The 16,687-nt window shown below is 38.4% G+C and overlaps 1 protein-coding gene across 5 annotated transcripts in view; it reads left to right on the top strand.

Moving 5' to 3' along the window:
- Cd320 (CD320 molecule) overlaps nucleotides 1-16,687 on the top strand; it is a 107,320-nt gene that overhangs the window by 84,183 nt on the left and 6,450 nt on the right. Inside the window, exon 8 of one of the 5 annotated variants that reach the window (XR_009376263.1) lies at nucleotides 6,816-9,200. The exons of the other annotated variants lie outside the window; for them this stretch is intronic. The gene's annotated coding sequence lies outside the window, so the exon portion shown is untranslated. Of the gene's footprint in view, nucleotides 1-6,815; nucleotides 9,201-16,687 lie in introns of those variants that run through there. 5 annotated transcript variants of the gene reach the window in all.

Here is a 16,687-nt window from a genome sequence, read left to right as displayed (position 1 = left end):
AACAGTAGACTGGTATTTAGTAAAGGAGATGAAGCCACCCACAAGCTGAGAAGAATGGGCAGCCAAATTCCAAAAACACCAGCAATTTCCAGAATTTAAAATCCTGCATCATGACAGGACACTGATGGAATTCAGGTTTATCTGGTACTTGGAATACTTGAACCAAATGTGAGGTTGAGTGTAGGCATTGTGTACATCCTACTTCACAAATGAGTTTGTCAGATACACTAAACCTGTAGGCCAAAGATGATGCCTCAACATGTAGAGGAACCTCGGATGACTGTTCAGGCAGCTGGCTGTTTCTGTCAACTCACATTTTTTTTTTTGGAAGTCCCTTGTTTGCACTTCCTGTTTTACTAGGTAATATTATTTCCTTCTTGGGTCTCTGAGGTAGTTGAAGATTAAATAGTTGTAGTAACAGTTTTCCTTGTTAAGAAATTCAGAAAAAAACCCTTAATAACAGGTGTTAAGTGTGTAAGTTTGAATGACATCATAAGATAGTTTTCTGTTAGTAATACAAGATAGGATAGAAAGTGAATTAGGTACATTTTGGGCTCGCCAAAATAGTATAGATAATGGAATATTTTCTCTGAATTTGTCAAATGCAAATGGACTAGACATTGCTGATGTATTTATTGCTTGTATATATTATATATAGTTATTGTACTTACTGTATATAGTATTTCTTATATGAGTTATACCTTTTTATTTTCTTTTATTTTTATTAGACAAAAAAGTGGAAATGTGGTGATATTTTATTTATAATGAAATGTGGTGATATTTTATTTGTATGTTAATAAATAAAGATTGCCTAGAGAACATAAGAAATAGCAAGCAATTAACACAAAAGTCAGGCAGTGGTAGCACATGCCCTTAATCCAATCACTTGGCAGGCAGGGTCTCTGTGTGTTCAAGGCCATACTAGGGAACAGAGCCAAGTGTGGTGTCACATGCCTTTAATCCAAGTACCAACTGTAGAGACCTAGAGGTCTGTACAAACAGGCTGTGACAAGGAAGTGAGGTAGCTGGGCTAAGAGCAATGAGAGGGCAGAACAGCAAGGCAATAAAAACCTGGGTAGATAGGAAGTCATGGCATTTTGAAAGCTACAGAACTGGTGAGGTAAGGTGGTTGGTGGCTCTCACTATTTCTCAGATTGCTAAGGCTTTCACCCCTATATTTGGCTCCATGTTCTTTATTTAATGACTGCTTAGAAATTCAACTACAGGAGAGTGGATAGTCTTGTCTAGTTCATTATTTTAGTGCAATCATTTTGAATTTCTCTGCATTTAATTTGATGTTGGCTCTCATCTTGCTGTAAATTGCCTTTATTGTGTTTATGTATGTTCCTTGTATTCCTGATCTCTCTAGGACCTTTATCATGAATGGGTGTTGGATTTTGTCAAAGGCTTTTTCAGCATCTAATGAGATGATCATGTGGTTTTTTTCTTTCAGTTTGTTTATATGGTGTATTACATTGACAGATTTTTCATATATTGAACCACCCTTGCATCCCTGGGATGAAGCCTACTTGGTCATGGTGGGTAATTTTTTTTATGTGCTCTTGGATTTGGTTAGCCAGTATTTTATTGAGTATTTTTGCATCAATGTTCATGAGGGAGATTGGTCTGTAATTCTCTTTTTTTGTTGCATCTCTGTGTGGTTTGAGTATCAGGGTAACTCATAAAAAATGTTTGGTAATGTTCCTTCTGTTTCTAGTGTGTGGAACAATTTGAAGAGTATTGGTATTAACTCTTCTTTGAAAATCTGGTGGAATTTTGTGCTGAAACCATCTTGTCCTAGGCTTTTTTGATGGGAGATTTTTAATGACTGTTTCTATTTCCTTAGGGGTTGTTGGTCTATTTAAATAGTTTATCTGGTCTTGATTTCACTTTGGTATGTGATACCTATCCAGAAAATTGTCCATTTCTTTCAGATTTTCTAATTTTGTGGAGTACAGGTTTTCGAAGTATGACCTGATGATTCTCTGGATTTCCTCATGGTCTGTTGTTATGTCTCCTTTTTCATTTCTGATTTTGTTAATTTGGATACTCTCTCTCTCTCTGCCTTTTGGTTAATTTGGATAAGGGCTTGTCTATCTTGTTGATTTTCTCAAAGAACCAACTCTTCGTTTCATTGATTCAATGTATGTAAGAGGTTTGATTGTTGTGTTCTCATTTTCCTTTTATCACAGGAAGATTTTTATTTCTTTTTGATTCATTCATTTGACCTTTCATCATTCAGTAATGTATTGTTTAATTTTCTGATATTTGTGCATTTATTATAAGTTTTTTTCTGTCAGTGTAAGTAGTATTGCTTGTGGTCATAGGGAATTAGACTTATTGAATTTATAAAGATTTGTTTTTAGCCCCAGATTGCAGTCCATTTTTAGACTATTTCCATGGGCTGCCAAGTAAATTTTCTATTCTTTGATGTTTGTGTGGCATATTAAGAGCATACAGAACAATAAATAGACTGAACCAGAAGAATAAATATCCATTAGACATACTAATCAAAACAATAAATGTACAGAACAAAGAATATTTAAAACTGTAAGGGAAAAAGACAAAGTAACACATGAAGTGAGTTCTATAAGAATAATACCTGGCTTAGATGGATATTCTACAAACTAGAAGAGACCACAGATTCTAGACCATAATACTAAACCCAGCCAAATACTCTTTTACAAAGAGGGAGAAAGAAAAACACTTCCCAATAAAATCAAATTTAAGCAGTCATTACAAACCCAGCTCTACAGCAGGCCTCATAAGAAAATCTTAAATCTCCAGGGGTCATCAACACCCAAGAAAATGCATAGAATAGATAAATACAGACCAGTTAATGAAAACACATGGAGAAACCAGACTATTTCAAACCAGCAGGAATCAATAAAAGCTGCTCATTGATAACTCTCAATATCAAAAGTCATAGTTCATGAATAGAAAGATATAGACTAACAGAATGCACTAGAAAACAAGATCCATTTTACTGCTTTCTACAAGAAACACACATTATTATCAAGGATAGACATCACCTCAGGAGAAAAGGATGTGATGGGGGAATGTCTTTTTGTATGCTGTGAAAATACATTGCTCTGATTGGTTGATAAATAAAGCTGTTTGGCCAATGGTGAGGCAGAATAGGGTTAGGTGGAGCATTCTAACTAGAGAGGAGGAAGGAGAAAGGGAGAACAGAGAGGACACTGCCAGCTGCCGCCATGAGAAATAAGATGTAAAGATACCATAAGCCATAAGCCATGTGGCAAAGTATAGATTTATAGAAATGTGTTAATTTAAGATGCAATATCTAGCTAGGAAGAAGCCTGAGCCATGGCCATACAGTTATAAATAATATTAAGCCTCTGTGTTTGCATTTGGGTCTGAGTGGCTGAAGGTCTGTAGAACTACAGAACCAGGTGGGACCAGGAAAACTCCAACTACAAGCATGGAAAGATAGTCAAAGCAAATGAACTTAATAAGCAAGCAGATGTACCTATATTATATCTGACAAAATAGGCTTCAAACAAAAATTAATCAGAATAGGTAGGAAAAGATATTACATACTCATCTGTTCTTAGGCAGTTGAGTCTGAGGCATCCCATGTTCTGTTCACCAACATTGCCTGACCTAGCTTCCTCTGGCCTTGGTTGTTTTCTGCTTCAAATAGTATATAAGATGTTGTACTTCTTAATAAACATGCTTGACACAAGGAAAGACTTTGGCAGGACCTCCTGACCCAGCTTTTATCTTTGCTGTCTTCTTTCTTCTCTATATTTCTCATCCCTGAGAGCCTTTGCAACAGGACTCTGTCACTGCTGCTGATAAGAGACAGGTCTCAGCAGCTCAGGAACTGAAGTGGAAGTATGGAGTCAGCAACTGATTATACAGTTTGTATATCTGAGGGAATAGATGCTAATTCTCTGGGGCTGATGAGCAGATCAAAACTTAATTCTCATGACCAGCAAAAAAGGGGGAAACACACACCCATGCCTGCATACACACATACACACACACACACACACACACACACACACACACACGTGCAAGAGCGTGAGTACACATAAACACAAACATCTTCAACATGTAAGGGTCTCTATTTTTTCCCCTTACCTCTTTCCTGATGTTTGTCTTTTACATCTTTCCTTATATTTTTCTTCGAATATTTTCCTGATGTCTTCCTTCTAACTTTATTTTTTCTTACAGTTTCTATACCCCAGCAAAATTGTTTAAGCAATATAAAAATAACAATTTGTTTAAACTGTATATTGCAAGTGGATGATTACAGTGAATACAAGTAAAAAATAGAGTGTTTTCTCATTTCCCTTACATGATTAAACATTTTATGCATTACAGATGAAAAAATTTTTTTCCAAGGACCCACATGCATTTATGTCTAAAGAACTTGCTATAGATTAAGAAAGTGTAAGAAAAAAAAAAAGAAAGTGTAAGCAACCAAGATATTTTTCTCAGGCAGTTCTTTACTATCGGGCTCTATTGAAAGGATTATTCATTTTATTATTTATATCAAAAGGTAATATAAAAATCTTAAAGAATCACAAATATAAACTTGTATATATAAAAACAATCAGTCATTTCTACTTCAACTCCTCAGAATGAGTATCCACTCATCAACAATCTTTTATCAAATCATATCTGGCAGGCAAAGGCAAAAATGAGTATAAGGAATCAGTCATTGTCTTTGATTACCAACCCTTCTGAACAAGAAGTCAGCAATAGCCTAAATGCCATTGTTTTGTTCCCTGAACTTAACAATCCATTGCTCAAGTAAGAAAAGTGTGGCTTTCTAAAGTTGAAATTTTTCCCCATGATTTTCTATATCAAAGCCATTAACAAAAACATCTTAAGCTAACTTTACTAACAATATACATGTTTAAATTCTTTCTAACAGTGGTGGTTGAATCATTAAACTTGTCCAGCAGCAATGCTTGGAAAAAGTCAATCACTATTATTTAATTACCAGTAACACTTCCCAATAGTAGGCTTGAAACCCCCTGAGAGTTTTCAGACAAGTCATAGTTTATGAGGGATGTGGTAACCATGAGGGTAATAAGTATAGCTATGCTCAATAACAGCACGAGGTCCTCAGGGCTCTGCCTCTCCAAGGCTCACTGGGCATGCTTATGCTGACTGGCAATCTGTGTTGATTGATCTCCAAAGCTGCTTGCTATTCCTCTTGCATAGCCCAGATGGCTGGATATTTCACTTCTCTCCTAGTGGGTTGTGGGCTTTCCTTGCATCCCCATCTCAGGCTGCTACCACACTAGGTAGCTGCCTTGAAACCCACTTGGGCTTCTGCTGTGCTATGCAATCGGCAGAGTTGGTAAGTCAGTTAAGATTTCTTCAAGGGAGAAATTAGTTAAAAGAGAACTTTCCCCCCATTAAAAAATGGGAAACATTTTTACAATGGCAGATATTTGATCTCTGCTTGATAACATATTAGGTGGTTTGAAAATGGAACAACTAAATGAGAGGGTAATTAATGTTGATGGGATAGATGTAATGTCAATTATACATATTTGTTTGATCATTTCTGTTTTATCACTAAAAAAGTTATTAACCAAGATAAAAATTTTAGAAAAATTTGTTAAAACATATCATAGAGAAATTCAAACCCAGATAGAGGAATTTAAAGGTGAACCAATCTTAGCATTACATTATACAATTACAAAGAAACAGCCTAAAGCTTTTAAATAGCCAACCTTAATCTATCCAGTAACCATACAGGAACTGCCAAATGCCCAAGGCTGTGTACGAGCTGATTGGACTCCTGTGCAAATGTTATATTTGAGGAGATTCAAAGAAGCTATAGTGTCATATGTTGTGCATTCTCTGTTCCTGAAGCAAATGTTAAATTCATGGTCAGCTTGTAATTGAATTATCCCTCAAGATGGGAAAGATTTGGTTACAGAGGTCTTAGAGGTAGTGATGTAGGGCTAGAGGTATGGAAATTTCCCCAGATAAACTTCTTGGAGAAGGCAGTTATGCTGATATACAAAGATAATCTATATATGATGACCACACCTTAATTTTATGCCAAATGGCAGCCTTGAATGCTTGGGACAGAATTGAAGAAGTAGGAAAAAAAATTGAGTCATTTACAAAAGTTTTACAAGGCCCAAAAGAAACCTTCACTGATTTCTTTTAAAAGCTATCTTTGGCAGTAAATAGAATGATACCAAATTCAGAAGCTAGACAGATAATAATTGAATCTCTGACTTTTGAAAATGCTAATGCACAATGCAAAAGGATAATTAGGCTGTTAAAGGCAAGATCAGTACCCTTAGAGGAATAGATCCAAGATAAATTAAAATTGAATCTCATGACCATGATGATACTTGGATAGGATAGGTGATTTCCAGAGGTTTGAAGAAAAATAGTAATGTCAGGTGTTTTAATTGCAGTAAACAAGACCACCTAAAAAGGGACTATAAACAGGGCATTCCTAGAAACAATGTTTTTTCAAGGAACAATGGCAACACAATGCCCCTCCCCCTTCTGAATTATGTAGAAGGTGTGGTAAAGGCAAACATTGGACTAATGAATCAACATGGGCTTCTCACAGTCTGCCATGTCAAATTCTGTTCAGTACTTTCCTGTTATTGTGGAAGGAACCCCTTCCCAGAGCAAGTAAAGAATCAAATACCTATTATAAAAAAAAATACTGCTCGGGGTGATAGAACAGCTATAAAAGAGAGAACAAAAAATTCATGAGAAACCATTAATCAAAATTGATAAAGATTAGATTTGGAAACTCTCCAAAGTTAGAGTTGTGGAAGGGTTTTGTTTTTGTCTTTCAGGTGAATGAAAGCATCTAGCTAAGGAATCTGAAGACCACTGGACAAATGAGACATCTTGAGAAAGAGGACAAATCATCTAGAAAACTTGTCCCAGGAAAGATTTTCTACAGTGAACAATGACCACTTCTAATGCAATCTCTGAAGTCTCAAAAAACATGTTGGGACCCCACCATGATGATTCCACCAGGATGATGATAATACCACTAAGCTGATAAACACCACTCAAAGATTGGCTTTGGACTACAAACTGCTCAGGACAATTTCGAGATGGCTAGCTGAGGTGATCCTCACAGATTACATGAGCAAGGACTTGAAACAAGTCCTGCATCTTCCCCTTATTCAGAGACTAGACAACAAGTGATAATAGCTACCTCTCCCATGATTGACAGTTAGCCCAAAATTTTTCTTTTCAGGATCCCCTAAAGATGCCTTCACCTTCAGACATCAGGAAGTAATTTTAAGAACACAATGCTCACATTCCCAAGAGGTGGGGTGGGTGTGGCTTTTGGTCCTTCAATGAGTTATGGATAATTGTCATTGTTTAGGATGGTTGGTTACAAGCTGATATTGTTAATGGTCAGGAAAAAGGCTAAACAAAGGAGATTAGATTTAAGATTCTTGTTTGAAAAAAAAGAAAAGAAAAAAAGAGGATAGAGGTATGGTAAAATAAAAGGTAGATCATTGAATCTACTCTGAAAAGAAAGATATGGAAATGATGGATAAAGGGTAGATGATTGAATCTACTCTGAAAAGAAGAAAGAGAATATGGATGTAAGATAAAAAAAGGTAGATTATTGAATCTACTTTTAAAAAGTAACTACTAGTTTTAAATATTGTACATTGGATTAGATTTTTATATATTGTATACAAATTTTATATATTGATACAAATTTGAGATTAATTTTGTTAGAAAATACTGTACATATATTTATAATCTTTTTCAAGGTATTGTACCTATACAGCTCATTTAACAATGTAATGCAAATTCCTAGTCCTTGAAAGTTATTATTACCAACTAATTAGAAAAAAGAAATGCAAGTAATTATTTAGTTACCTATTACAATTGAATTTGTAGTCATATTAGGTATGTTTTCAAGGTCAAACAGAAATATATTTTAGATAGACAGGTCATCTTAAAACACTTCAGAGGTCTACAGAATCTGGCATTTAAGATATTTTAATAACATAGATTCTCTTTTTATGACTATGAGATATGTCTGCTCCTGGCAGCACCAATCTACTTCAGAGAAGATGATGGGCATTGAAGGAACTTCATATGGAATTTACTTTCTTTGTGGCAAAAGTTAGCTGCTGGGCAGGAAAGTGCCCTTGCACTGACTGCTGACAGTATGCTGTTCAAAATGGACAAGCATGACACAAAAGGACTGCTGATCCTTGCCAAGACAAGGTTGGAAGGCTCTTTAGAAAATCCTGCTTCACAGATGAGTCTGTCAGATATGCTAAGCCTGTAGGCCAAAGAATGGATGCCCCAACATTGCAGAGGAACCTTGGGTGACTGTCTAGGCAGCTGGATGTTTCTGTCATAACTCACATGTTTTGGAAATCGCTTGTTTGCACTTCCTGTTTAACTAGGTAATATTATTTCCTTCTTGCATCTCTGAGGGAGTTGAAGATTATATAGTTCTAGTTCTATTTTTCCTTGTTAACAATTTTAGGAAAGAAACTAAAGAGGTGTAAAGTGTATAAATTTGAAAGACATCAAAAGATAATTCTGGTAATGCAAATTAGGATAGAAGGTAAATTAGATACAATCCTTTGGATTCACAAAGATAGGATAGATAATGGAATATTTTCTCTGAATTTGTCAAATGCAAATAGACTAGACATTTATTGCCTGTGTATATTGTATATAGTTATTGTACTTATTGTATATGGTTTTTCCTATATTAGTTATAACTTTTTAAAATTTTGAACAAAAAAGGAGAAATGAGGTGATATTTTATTTGTGCTCTAATAAATAAAGCTTTCTTGGAAATCAGAGGAAAAAGCCAGCCACTATATTAAACATAGAAGTCAGGCAGTGGTAGCGCACACCTTTAATCCTAGCATTCGGGAGGCAGAGATTCATTCAGATCTCTGTGAATTCAAGGCCACACTAGGAACAGAGCCAGGTATGGTGGCACATACCTTTAATTCCCAGCACTAGTTAACCATAGAGGTCTGGAGGTCTGTACAGACAGACAGGAAGTGATAGAGGTGGACAGAAAGAGGAAGTGATGTAGCTGGGTGGAGAGAGGAAGTGAGATGGCAGGGCACAGAAAGGATATAGGTGTGGGTATACAAGAAGTAGCTCTCTCTGGAGGCTGAGGAGTTGGTAAGGTGAAGTTGGCTGTGGCTTGTCCTATTCCTCTGATCTTTCAGTTTTCACCCCAGTACCTGCCTTGGGTATTTTTTTTAATTAATAAGACCGTTTAGCAATTTGTCTTACAGTACTAGGCTTTCTTTTCTTGTGGATTTTCTGAAGAACCAACTCTTTGTTTCATTGAATCTTATACTGTTTTCTTTGTTTCTGTTTTATTGATTTGAATATTTCCAGTTGTCTACTCATCTTGGGTGCATTTGCTTCTTTTTCTTCTAGAGCTTTCAGGTGTGCTTTTAAGTGGCCAGTATGAAATCTCTCCAAATTCTTTATGCAGGCATTTAGTGTTATGAAGTTTACTCTTAGCACTGCTTTTGCTGTGTCTTATAAGTTTGGGTATTGTGCATTGATTTTCATTGACTTCTAGAAAGTCTTTAATTTCCTTCTTTACTTCTTTCTTGACCCAGTGGTTACTTAGTAGAGAGTTGTTCAGTTTCCATGAATTTGTAGGCTTTCTGTTGTTTCTGAAATTCAGCTTTAACCCATAGTGGTCTGATAGCATGCAGGGTGTTATCTCAATTTTCTTATATCTCTTGGGACTTGCTTTGTGACAGATTATGTGGTCAGTATTGGAGAATGCTTCATGAGGTCCCTAGAAGAAAGTGTATTCTTTTGTGTTCAGGTGGAGTGTTGTGTAGATATCTATTAGAGCCATTTGGTTCATGAACTCTGTTAGCTCCACTATTCCTCTGTTTTGTTTTTGTCTGGATGATTTGTCCATTGGTGAGAGTGGGGTATTGAATTCTCCCACTGTCAATGTGTGATTTAAGCTTTCACGGTGTTTCCTTTACAAATGTGGGTGTCCTTGAGTTTGGGGCATAGATGTTGAAAATTGAGATGTCATTTTGATGGATTTTTTCCTTTGATGAGTATGAAGTGTCTTTCCCTATCTCTTTTGATTAATTTATGTTTGAAGTGTATTTTCTTAGGTATTAGAATAGTTACACCAGCTTGGTTTTGGAGGATATTTTGTCAGACATTCTTTTTCCTGCCCTTTACACTGAGGTAATATCTACCTTTGGCATTGAGGTATGCTTCTTGTATTCAGGAGAAGGATGGATCTTGTTTTTGCATCTATTCTGTTAATTGTGTCTTTTTCTTGAGTCCACTGATACTAAGAGATATCAATAATAAATGATTGCTAATTCCTGTTATTTTGTTGCCATTGGGAGTGGTAGTATGTGGTGTGTGTGTGTGTGTGTGTATGTGTGTGTGTGTGTATGTGTGTGAGCGCGTGCGAGCGTGCGTGAGCATGCACACATACATGTGTATGTGTTTTTCTTCTTTGGGTTATGCCAAATTGAGATTATTTATTGCTTGTAGTTTTTTTTTCTTTTTGGTTTTTTGAGACAGGGTTTCTCTGTGTAGCTTTGGAGTCATTCCTAGAACTCACTCTGTAGCCCAGGCTGGTCTGGAACTCACAGAGATCTGCCTGCCTCTTCTTCTCAAGTGCTAGGATTAAAGACATGCACCATCACTGCCCAGCTTGTTGCTTGTGTTTTTATGGATGTAGTTAACCTCCTTGGGTTGAAGTTTTCCTTCTAGCACCTTCTATAGGACTGGATTTGTGTATATATGATTAAATTTGACTTTATCATGGAATATCTTGTTTTCTCCATCTATGATGATTGAATGTTTTGTTGGACTGGCATTTGTAGTCTCTTAGAGTCTGCATTACACCTGTCCAGGCCCTTCTGCCTTTAGTGTCTCCAATGAGAAATCTGGTGTAATTCTCATAGGTCTGCCTTTATATGTATTTTGCCTTTTTCTGTTGCAGCTTTTAATATTCTGTCTTTTTCTATGTGTTTAGTGTTTTGATTATTATGTGGCAAGGGATCTTTTTTTTGTCTTGCAGCTTTCTGTATACTTTTCTTATTTTGATTTGAGTATTTTAGATGTGATATGCCATGGAAATTTTCCATCCTTGCTTTATCTGGTAGATGTTCCCTGTGCATTATTTATCTGTATGGATATAAATTTCCTTAGTTTGTGGGAAGTTTTATCCTACAATATTGTTGAAGTCTTGTGTGTGCATTGACTTGGGATTCTTCTCCCTCATTTATGCGTATAATTTTAAGGTTTGATTGTTTCCTGGTGTCTTACATTTCCTGTATATTTTTTCCTGCTTTTTAAAAATTTTCACACTTCTTCTTTCTTTGTTTTAGGCCCTTTCCTGTAGTTTTTCTTGAACCATAATACTTGTAAGATTTTTCTTTTAGTCTTCTAATTGTATTATTGAGTTTTCCCATTCCATCTTTATTTCAGTTTGCATCTTCTTCAGTGTTTCTATCACTTTATTAAATCCCCTTCTCAGGTTGTGTATTGTTTTTTATTATTTTCATCAGCCTTAATATTGTGTTTTCTTTGGGGCATCATTTAGATGACTTAAGTTTATCTCTTTCACTTCTTTGATCTGTTTCTTTGTATTTTCATTTTCATCCTTGAATTATTTCATGAAATTCATGACTGTTCATTAAAGTCTATTTCCTGTGTTTCATCAGAGTAATTCTCATTGGCAAACTTTTATTAGGTTAGCCTGTTTTGGAGAGCAGATAGAGGCTTGATTATTCACAATGTTTGAATCTTTGCAAAGTGATCTGGGTTTGTGGTGGGCAAAGTTAATTAGCTAGACCTTGTACAAAAATACTTTCCTAGGTAGATAGGTTGGATGTGGTATCATGCAGGCAAATCTTTGTAAAAACAATCCTTCTATGTAGTCTTTGAAAATTTCATACATTTTTTACAATGTATTTCAATCTTATCTATACTGCACTTTCTCTCATGAATTGACCCTATGATCCCCTAATTCATTTACCTTCCTTCTTATAAAGTCTAATTTTCTTCTTTTTATTGTTATTGTTAGTAATAGACCAGTGAATCTAGGTAGTACAGTTCATGTGCAAATTCATAGAGGGCTATCCACAGTGACATGGTGAGTTGGTACTGGACACATTTACCCCAAAAGTGTCCCCCATTTTCCCAGTGGCCATCAAATTTCAGTAGCTCCTTACCCAGGTAACCTCCTCACCTACACAGGAAATTTTATATTGGCTTGATCTTACATAGGTTTTGTATAGGCAACCATTGCTGCCACTAATTGATGTGTACATTACTTGTGTCATGTCCAGGAGACAGAATTTTACAGTTACTTTTGTAGGATTGTTTTATTTCTTTTTTCTTTTTGTTTTTATTTACTTAGATCTTAAACACATAATTTCTGTTTTTGATAATTTCACACATGTACATAATTTATTGTGATCATATTCACCTCTATATATTTTCTTATCTACTTTCAAATCCAGTTGATTTTCTTTTACACAACTAGTACCTCTCACATGCTTTTGTCTTTTTATTTGGACCCACTGAAAATTGTAAGGTTCTTTGAATGAACATGGTTAAGGTACTATTGACTGTGGCATCTCCATTTTACCAATTTACTACACTGAAGAAAATGACTTCTCCTCTACAAGCAACCATTTAAGGCCAATTGCTTGCTTCTCAAAGAAATGTGAAGCCTTGTAAGAACCTCTTCTTTCCAGAAGGGAACACTGAACAGTTCCATTTTCTACAGGTATTTTGAATTTATATGCATCTGTTTTAAGTTCATGTTTATATTGGCTGTTTCATATCCAAAACACGGAATTTACAATAGCCCTCCAAATCCTCTGGCTATTTTTTATTTAAAATGTTTTTGTTTATTGTATTCTTTATATTTTTCAATATTTTAGGATTTTGTTAAACGTATAAGAAGGTATAAACACATGCCAAGTATTCCCACTATTTTTTTAAAATCTTCTTTGTTGAATCTTTGGGGGTTTCCCATCATGTACCCCAGTTTTGTTCACCTCCCTACCCCCCCACAATCCCCTCATCCCTATTGCATCTCCTCATGAAAGAAAGCAAAAAAGCAAGCAAGCAAATAAAAGCAAGAACAAAAACAACAAAGAACTAATAAACCATAACAGAATGAAAACCGCACCAGAAAGAGAAAAACTTCTTCTTTTCCTTCTCTCTTAACTCTCCATCACCTCTTTATCTGTCCTGATGGCATTGGAGGCTTCGGTGTATCATTTGGTATACCCCTTTGTCCTGTCAGCTTGAGTGACAACTGTTCTTGCAATGAGTCATTGGTCTGGTTCAAAGCTTCTAGTTTTTGGTACACTATCCTCACCAGATCCTCACTAGAGCTCTTCTTGGGTATCCTGTGTCTTGGAGATCTTGTGGGTATCATTAAGCAGGACCAGTCCCTTTACAAGCCTCATCAGGACCTAGATGGGGTAGATGCTAGGGAGGGTCAACCCAAAGCCCAGTTGTGGGCCTGGATGTCAGCCAGGCAGGTCAGATTGAGTCACTTGGTTGTGCTGGCAGAGTTAGCTCCCTTACATGCATGCCCCCTGTTTAGGTTCATCCTTGCCTATGGTTAGGGGTGGGGGCCCTCTCTCCTGAATGTAAGGGCCAGCTCTCTTGCTGTAGTGGCCTACAAGAGGCTAGTCCAGCTTTTCCAGGGCAGTGGTGTGTGTGGGGGGACTGGCTCAATATAGCCCTCCGATTTAATCTCTCATGGTTCCTAAGGTCTCCTGAGGTTATACTGGTTATAGACACCAACACAGACCCCAGCTGTGGCTAGACCATATACCCAAACATAGACCTTGGCAGCAGCTTAGGCCTGTAGGACATCTTGGCTTTGGGTGGAATTAATGGCCATTCAGATGGGAATGGTTACAGTAGCCATGTGGTCACCAGATACCACCAAGGCCTCAGGTTGTGGCCCCAACTCTGGGACTCTGCATGACCATTAGTTGCAATGCAAGACCCAGACCTCAGGTCAGACCCCCAGCCACAGTGGTACCATGGACCCCATCATTGTCCTTAGCAGCAGCTGGGTCTGAACATCACCACTGTCCCCAGTAGAGGCATGGCCCTTAGACACTAACTTGGCCCTTGATCTTGCATGTCTGCATAGCTTTCAATGGCAACAAGAGCATTGGACATCAGCTGTAGTTGGGTCACAGACCCTGACATATGGCCCTGGAAGGCAACCTAGGCCCAGATGACACCTTTGCCTTGGTGGAAGCATAGGCCTCCCACATCTGCATGGCCCCTGCTGTGGCATGGTCCCCCTGACTCCACCCAAACCACAGGCTCCAGCCTAGATATTTGGCTCTGTTTGCATCCCAATGGCAACCACAGAGTTCAGTGTAGACCCCAGCTACTGTTGGACCATGGACCCAGACATGGCCTCATGCAGCAGCTTAGCCTGGTCAAAATCCTTGTTCCCAGTGGTAGCTCTGGGAACTCAGATCAGGATGGCTCTGTTGGCAGCAGCATGGATCCTGGAGACCAGCAAGTCCTCAAGATTTAGCCCAGACCCCAGGTTTCATGTGGCCTTTGGTGGCACTGTGGGGACATGTGCATCAACATATACCTCAGCTGATGTAGGGCCAAGGGCAAAGACATGGTCCTTGGCAGCAGCCTAGGCCTGGTTGTCGCCAGGTGACTGCAAAGGTTACCCAGATCAATACAGCCCAGTAGCAGCATGGCTTGTGGACCTGAAATCAGACCCAGGAGGTGGTCAGAAACCCTGGAGTCAGCATGACACTTGACAGCAAAGGAGCCATGGATATCAATCAACATAGACTCTGGCCACTTTAGGACCCAAGAACCACACATGGCCCTTGGTAGCAGCCTGATCCGGACATCGCAATGGTCCCAGGTGGTAAGTAGACCTCCTTCCTCAGTCTGCTCCTCACTGTCATTGCCATAGACCTAGGTGGCAAGCTGGCCTCCAACATCTGCCCAGTCTTCATCTACCTTCTTGCTTTATGTGTCCTTCCTTGGCATATGAACCATTCCATTTCTTTAACTCTCCCAATTCTCCACCCATTATTTCCTCAAAATAGGGGCCCACATGTCCAAAGACCCAGGCTGCTGAGCAAACCTGCATCAGGTAGGTGTGGCTGTCCCTCCAGCCTGGGCCCAAGGACTGTGAGTGGCTGTTTTCCTGCCAGCCAGGGCCTGGAGGTCCCCCAGGTGGCTATTTTCCCACCAGTCAGGGCCTTGGGGACCTTGGCTCACTAGCTCCCATCTGAGCAGTTAAGCATCAGGCAGGGTGGCTGTCTTCCTGCCAGCCAGGATCTAGAGGATGCCTGGTGGCTGTCTTCCTGCCAGACAGGGTCTTGGGGGCCCTGGCTGTCTAGCCCTTATCTGAGCAGTTAAGCTTCACTAGGGGCAGCTGTCTTCCTGCCAGTTAGGACCTTGAGGACCAAGGTGGCTGTCTTCCAGCCAGTTGTGGCCTGGAGGAATCCAAGTGTCTGTCTTCTTGCCAGTGGGGGCCTTGAGGGCCCTGGGTGGCTGTCCTCCCACCAGCTGGTGTCTTGGGGACACTGGGTGGCTGTCTTCTTGGGGGCCCTGGCCGGCTAGCCCCAATCTGAGCAGCTAAGCATCAGGCAGGGGTGGCTGTCTTCCTGCCAACCAGGACGTGGGAGACCCTGGGTGGCTGTCTTCCAGCCAGCTGGGGCCTCCTCTAGCTCTTATAAACATTCTGTTACTTCTCTTGCAATGTTCCCTTCATTTTGGTGATAAAGGTGTCCCACTTAGGACTGAGCTTTCCAAAACCAGTTACTATGTGACTTGTTTTTTTTTCAAGATACTATAAGTGGAAATTATTAAGTTATAGAAAATCATAAACACTGAAAGGATTATTTAAAAACATCAAGTTTGTTTATGAAACTTTGAATTGATAAAATGACAAGGAGAGTAGAGTATGCCTTAAAAATAACTTATGATATCTGAATGGAAGATCATTTGTTTGATGTCAGAAATCAGTATTAAACCAACTAATGATAATTCAAGGAGAAAATATAGATAGAAGTAAACTAGCAATATTCTTAGGATCTACAGTGTTTAACATTACTGAAGCTATGGGAGGCTGCTGTGGAATTTCATTCTGTATGCTGTGAATGTGTGTTGCTCTGATTTGTTGATAAATAAAATGCTGATTGGCCAGTAGCCAGGCAGGATGTATAGGTGGGATAAGTAGACAAGGAGAATTCTGGGAAGAGGAAGGCTGAGTCAGTCAGTCACCAGCCAGACACAGAGGAAGCAAGATGACAAGGCAGAACTGAAAAAAGGTACCAAGCCATGTGGCTAAACATAGGTAAGAATTATGGGTTAATTTAAGTGTAAGGGCTAGTCAGTAATAATTCTGAGCTAATGGCCAAGAAGTTATAATCAATGTAAGTTTCTGAGTGATTATTTTATAAGCAGGCCACGAGTGGGAGAGATTTGTCCTGACTACTATCTGGCTGGGACACAGGAAAACTTCCAGCTACAGGAAGCTACACCTGAAATGAGAGAGCAGAGGATGGGAAAGAGGGACAGAAAAGATAATATTGAAATGAGAGGGAAAGAACAAGGTTTAAAGAGTAAGAATAGAAGACAACAGTGCATTACAGAACACAGAAAAGCCATAAAACCTAAGTAAATAATATAC

The sequence above is a fragment of the Peromyscus eremicus genome, unplaced genomic scaffold (assembly GCF_949786415.1).
Source record: "Peromyscus eremicus unplaced genomic scaffold, PerEre_H2_v1 PerEre#2#chr22_unloc_1, whole genome shotgun sequence".
NCBI classification, from domain to species: Eukaryota; Metazoa; Chordata; class Mammalia; order Rodentia; family Cricetidae; genus Peromyscus; species Peromyscus eremicus.
Note: the sequence above shows the minus strand (reverse complement) of the source record. Positions and strands in the feature narration are given on the sequence as shown.